The sequence below is a fragment of the Belonocnema kinseyi genome, chromosome 8 (assembly GCF_010883055.1).
Source record: "Belonocnema kinseyi isolate 2016_QV_RU_SX_M_011 chromosome 8, B_treatae_v1, whole genome shotgun sequence".
Classification (NCBI taxonomy): Eukaryota; Metazoa; Arthropoda; class Insecta; order Hymenoptera; family Cynipidae; genus Belonocnema; species Belonocnema kinseyi.
Genome location: NC_046664.1, coordinates 90,031,559 through 90,038,090, shown reverse-complemented (window position 1 = coordinate 90,038,090; position 6,532 = coordinate 90,031,559). Strand labels below are relative to the sequence as shown.

General features: G+C 35.2%; 1 protein-coding gene across 1 annotated transcript in view; it reads left to right on the top strand.

Moving 5' to 3' along the window:
- Nucleotides 1-4,898: 4,898 nt before the first annotated feature.
- Nucleotides 4,899-6,532, top strand: part of LOC117177810 (acyl-CoA Delta(11) desaturase) — a 66,084-nt gene continuing 64,450 nt past the window's right edge. The window contains exon 1 of the mRNA XM_033368757.1: nt 4,899-5,224. The gene's annotated coding sequence lies outside the window, so the exon portion shown is untranslated. The remainder of the gene's footprint in view (nt 5,225-6,532) is intronic.

Sequence of the window (6,532 nt, the reverse complement as noted above, 5' to 3'; positions counted from 1 at the left end):
GGAAATCATAGAATTGTTGGTGAGATTTCTTATATCTGCAATGAAGGCAAAGGTAAGCTTTAATTCGTTAGAATTAACATCACTATTCTTATTTAGCTTCTGAAGATCTCTAGCAATGCTTTCGAGAAAGCGACGTTATTTTGAGCGCATTTACTTTGTTGATTAAATGCTTTTTAGAATTTCTCGAACATAAACCCACTTTTCAAATCTCACTCCACGTGCACCATGTGCATTAGTCAAACAAAAATCATTCCAAAAGAATATTAAGAAGATTTAAAAATTCTTATAATTGAAATTGATTTGTGTGTGTGTGTGTGTTTGAGAGAGTAATAGCTCTAAATTTGAACATTCTTTGTCAAAGCATAATAGTTTTCTTGGAAATGCAAACTCTTATCGATAAATTCAAGCAATATACAAACGGGCTCCCCCCATTTTGAATGCCCATATCTGGGCCCTGTCGGGTAGGGCGTTTCATTTACGGTCTGGCGCTAGACTAATTACCCTATCGGGTCCACATTTTTCCCGATTGGGGCCCGACTGGCGCCCCACTCAAATTTCTGCACGGAATACCGTAATTCCTGCGCTATATATCGTAATTATCATATTGTAATAGCGTAAAATCCTGATATCGTACATTGCAAGATTTTACATTAAATTATTATTTTATTATATTATATATACGAGGGTTCCAGTTGTGGCCAAGCGATGTTATTGACTTATAATATCCTAAAAAGCCCCGGAACCTACTTGTACGTTATCATATTGCGCTTTATTTCAATACAAAGGTTTTGCGATATCATTGTACGACATCTTTTTCTGTGTGTTGCACTTATTCAGAGATCTTTCTCAATTCCTTCGTTTATTTTCCGTTAAATGTTCAACTATAATAAGAAATAATATTCCTTAAAAAATAACATATTATAATGTATTATAATAATAAACCAATGTTAAATTCTGCGAAATGTAAAAGAAAATCTGTTTCTTTTGTAGATGTTAAATTAAGAATATATACATTCCAAAGTTCTTTTCTTACCTTTTTATTACTGATTGTGAATGAGACCCCTAGTTAGAAGAGACATCAGAAGTCACAGAAACACGAGAGCATGCATGAAAAAATGCATGTACATAAAAGAAGCTAGAGAAGTATGCCAGGACAGGAAAGTATGGCGGAAAATAGTTATTAAAAAGAGTGTCAGTAGAGTGAATGACGTCTGAAACAAAAGACCTTGGCCACTAATGGACCTAAGTGGGGAACCTTACATAACGACTTCGTGAGGTTCTCCGCTTGGGGTGATTGCTAGAGAGATTGATCAGCAACCTGGGTAGGAGCAGTGTTGCGGAACCAACGTGTTATTTACATAAATAACATGAGAATTCTGGATCAATCTGAAAATGCTCTATCCCTTCCACACACTACTCCTTTCCCCTACCGAGTGAGTCACGCCTACCCCGAAAGGGAAATGGCTTAATGGTGTAATATTCGCACATCCGGTTTCTGTACGTTCTCAATTTTGATTTGCGTTTGTTTTGTTTTCTTGGTTCTCTTTTTTCTCCACCCCCGACCTAAGTTAATTTTTGAGATCAGAAGGTGATGATCAGTATGGCGTTCTGGACCCCTCATGACCCGTGTATCTTTGACTAACTCTCTTAGTCTTTCATCCACTACAACAAAGTCATTTATACTGTGGTTATTTCCTTTATACCAGGTGTACATGTGGATCATTTTATGACTAAACCAATTATTTGTAATAAACAGACCCCTTTCTAAGCATAGACCAACTAATTTATTTCCGTTATAGTTTGTTCTTGAATCCCCAAAATTACCTAGTACTCTTTCTGTATCCTGATTTTGGATGCGCATCCATCTGTTCATGTCTCCTAGTAGAATTATTCTTTCCTCAAGTTCGCAAATATTTATTGTGTCATTTAAAGTGTCCCTTTCATTCTAGCCCACTTTTCTGTGCATTTGTTGACCTAAAAAAAGCTTTTGACAAGGTAGATAGAAGTGAACTTTGGGAAGTCCTGAAAGAGTATGGAGTCAATGGATGGCTCATACAAACTATAAAAACAATATATACAAGTAGCAAAGCGAGTGTAAGGGTGAATGGGAAATTGAGTGACTGTTTCGATGTTATTCAACGAGTTAGACAAGGATGCGTTATGTCTTTATGGTTATTTATATTATTTATGGACAAGTGAGATAATTCTAAAAGAATGTTGTGCAGAAGAGACGCTAGTAGACACATGGGAAAGAAATCGGTTAAGATGGTTCGGGCATGTTGAGAGAATGCCAAATGAACGGCTAACGAAACAAGTGTATCAAGGTAAAGTAAATGGCAGCGTGCCCAGAGGTAGACCGTGGAAAGAATGGTTGGAATTTGTGAATAATACCCTAGCTAGAAGAGACATAAGAAGTCACAGAAACACGAGAGCCTGCATGAAAAAATGCATGGACATAAAAGAAGCTAGAGAGGTATGCCAGGACAGGAAAGTATGGCGGCAAATAGTTAATAAAAAGAGTGTCAGTAGAGCGAATGACGGCTGAAATAAAAGACCTTGGCCACTAATGGACCCAAGTGGGGGACCTTAAATAACGTCTTTGTGAGGATCTTCACTTGGGGTGATTGCTAGAGAGATTGATCAGCAACCTGGGTCGGAGCAGTGTTAAATAAATAACACGAGAATTCTAGATCAATCTGGAAATTCTCTATCCCTTCCACACATTACTCCTTTCCCCCACCGAGTGATTCATGCCTACTCCGAAAGGGAAATGACTTAATGGTGTATATAATCATTACTTGACCGAGATATCGAATATAGGTAAAAAATCTATTTTCAGTATAACATTTTTGCAGTTGTACACTTAGAGAAATTTCAAGAGATTAATTCACAGAAGCGCGTCCCTTGCAAAAATTTAGGAAGGGCTTTAGTGGGGCCTTGGCTAGTTTATCATATCTTTAGCCGGGCTTTAGTGGGGAATACTAGTCGGAGCCCATCTGGAACGTAACGCTGTAGCCACGGGGTCCCTATTAGATTTTCTAGTAGGGTTCTAGCGGGGCCAGCCCGTGTACAATTCAATTGAAGAGAAGAGCCCCTGCGGGGACTCCTACAGGGTACTGTCACGCTACTGACAGCCAATACTTTTATCCGTTCATCATCATACGACTGTATACGATCAAAATATCATTTACATTTTCAAAAATTGAAATATCATTTGAACATTTTGGGTAATTTTAACACCCACTACTGCTATACTCTAACGATATGACAAAAAAGGCTTTAAAAAAATAAATATTAATTAATTGCGAGTATTTTTACTTTAAATACTAATGGTCCTATTTATAGTGAATGCATATATTTCATTATTAAACATTATATTACAAATAAAATTTCCAGCATTATGGGGTATCGAACCTAGATATCTATACCTAAATCTATCGCTTAGCAGTCGGGAGTCTTAACCACTGCGCTAAACCGACAAGCTGAAACTCGATGAAAAAGCCATCCTCATAACCTACAGCTTAAAAAAGCTACAGCACCAAATTTTAAACTCTCTTTTTCTAAATAAATATTTATCATTATACAACATTTTTAAAATGAAAAATATACAAAATGTTTACATGAATATCAATAAAATAATTTTTAAGTAAATAAATGTAATCGACTGAAATTTTTCTTAGTTTAATATTTCGTTTTTTCCCATGGTATACTACTTTAAAACTTTTTACAGTGACAGAACTTTTAATTTTTATGAGCATTTAAACCTAAGCCTAAAACGTAATTTTTTCTAAACATTTACAATTTTTTATAAAGATGGGACTTAGCATTTTTTTCTTCAAAAAGAAGCACTGGCCAGCTGTACTTGAAATAAGTTCTTTAACTTTGACTGAAAAATATCTACCTGGCTCCGAAGAAAATATTCATTAGTGCCCTAAGCCAACTTTTCGAGAATAATGAGTTTAAATACTGATAAAAACATTATTTTTGCATACCGAAACCTTCAAAAGCCTCAAAATTATATTTGAGGCAATATAAGATTTTAGGAGTTCTCTGGTCGGGGTCCCATTAGACACTGATAGATTTGCTATACCTGTACGAAGCATAGAATTTTTCACTGGAACTTTACAGGGCACCCATTAGTTTTTTCTAGACTAGATATTTCGATAGGGGCCCAACCAGGTTTTCGGGGTGATATTAGAGCTACAATTCTTACTTGCTTTACAGTCTTGAACTCTATGATCTAAAAGCATAGAACTCGAGACCTGGGAGCAAAGGCACGTGGCCTAATGCCTGAAACTTCGAGACCTATGCTTTAAAAGCAAGGAATCCGAGGTCTTAGTTCTCATGACAGGGCGTAATAAAATCAAAGAACACTGCCGTGAATTAATCTCCCGAAATTTCTCTCCATGTAAATAGATGCAAATCTTAAAATACCTATCTCACTCTGGCTATAAATATCTGTATTAAAAGAAGTCATTCCGACATGTTATTTCTATCAAAAGTTATAGTGGAACATGGAAAACAAACCAAAAACGTACAAACACATAAGTCTTCTTTTTCCTTCGCGTTTTCGACTACTACAAATGAAAGCACATCCTGCACTTCTTACAATTGTTTATTTGTTAAAACTCAAAGTACTCGCAGAGAAGTGCTTTAAATACATACTAAAAGTCAAATATAAATAGTATATCACGCAACTACTTTATAAATAGAGAAGAAATCGTACATATAGAAAAGACAGGTTTATAATGGAAAATTGTAAGTTGCACGTGATCCAGAACGTCCCCGAAAGCCCGAAAATGTAACCTACGCCCACGATTCAGACTCGTGGGTGAGTGGGTCACACCACTATATTCGTTGCCAACATAACAGTTTGACGCCGGCCGGTTCCTCAGCTACCATCAGCGATCAGTCTTTCCTCGTTCGTACGCGCGATTTGACGAAAAACACGTACGCCGCGCACAACCTTTGCGCGTGACTACATTCAAAGTGAGGAAAAAAGATAAAAAGTTAACAGTAATGCATAGAGTGCGAGGAAAATAGGGTGAAAGCACCTCATCGAAGGAAATAAAGATACTCTTTTTCGTTCTTCAAGGAAGAAAATACATTTCTTTTTACCTTGTGTTTATCGCGCGTTTTTCCTAGAAAAAAATATGGATTTTTAAAATTATTTTTATAACGAATACAAGAATGCACCCCTGGAACCTGGAGTAATGTTCCACAAGTGAGTAACGAATACTTGATATTCTGATGCAAACACGTGAAGAACCGGTACCGTTCAGTTTACGAGCCTATCCTCCGTAATTTCTGAGATGATTACATCAAAGTCATTTTTAGCCAAGTGTCCTCTTACATCATATATCTTATACCAATATATATATATATGCAAATTGTTTGTCGCAGTGAAAAAAGTTTTACCTGAGCAGATTACACTTATCCGTATGAGATAATAATAATTATCTTAAATGTTTTATTACATATATTACAGAGTTTAATATGTAATAGTACATTACCTCCAAGTTTTTATGCAAACCAGTGATAGAATACTGTCCAATGAGGAAATAAACCCAAAATACGATCTAGGAGCGTTGATAAATATCTCTTATTTAACTACAGATAAGATTTCGTTCATGAGCAAATTAATTTCCATGCGCATTATAAAGTTGAAATAATACACATGAATAGAACTTTATACAGGTGGGTGTCAGTGATAATTCTTATACAACTGTACACCTTTAGAGTCTACGATGTGTCCTCTGCGTGACGAAATATCATTATACGATACTTTTCATGTTCGCTCTTTTTATGTGTTTTACGTTTTGCCTATACTAACATTAGTAACGATTGGCTTTCTGATAATGACTAAAAATAATCAATTCAGTAAGAAACCAAACTATGAAAGGGTGGTTTGAATTTTGCAATTCAAATATTTATATTTTTATAGGGTAAGGATACCGCTGGTCGGACAAATAGTCAAATACAGTTAACCTCATATTCAAATCGTTGCAGACACGCCTTTTTAACCTTTTTCTAACAAAAATTCACATTTTTGTGCTTCTGTTTATTTATGCAGTTGTTTCTGCTAACACTTTTGTGTCAAATTTCATTTTAAAAGAAAGAAGTGATTTTTTCTAGAATGTAAGAAGACAACGGTGGGCGGACAAGATTTTTAGGCGTACTAGCAAGTAAGCAGAATGCAAAATTTTTATCCACAAATATAGTTTATTACTTTATTTTTATTATAAAATATACGAGACTGTCCGACCACTTATACGTGTCTGGAGACCGAAATTGTCTTGACAAGAAATGATAAATAATTTAGTTTCAATCGCTGAAAATTAGCAATCATTCAATTTTGAATATTTCAAAGCCTATATAGTCAGTTCTATAAAATGTTAAATTTCTAATAAAATATTTGTAATTTCAAATCGCACTAAAATCATATATTGAAAGTGTTTTTAAGTATCAGATTTCATCAAATTTTAATATATTTTCCTTTGACTACAACCTTGCTTTCATCAGCGAAATAAAA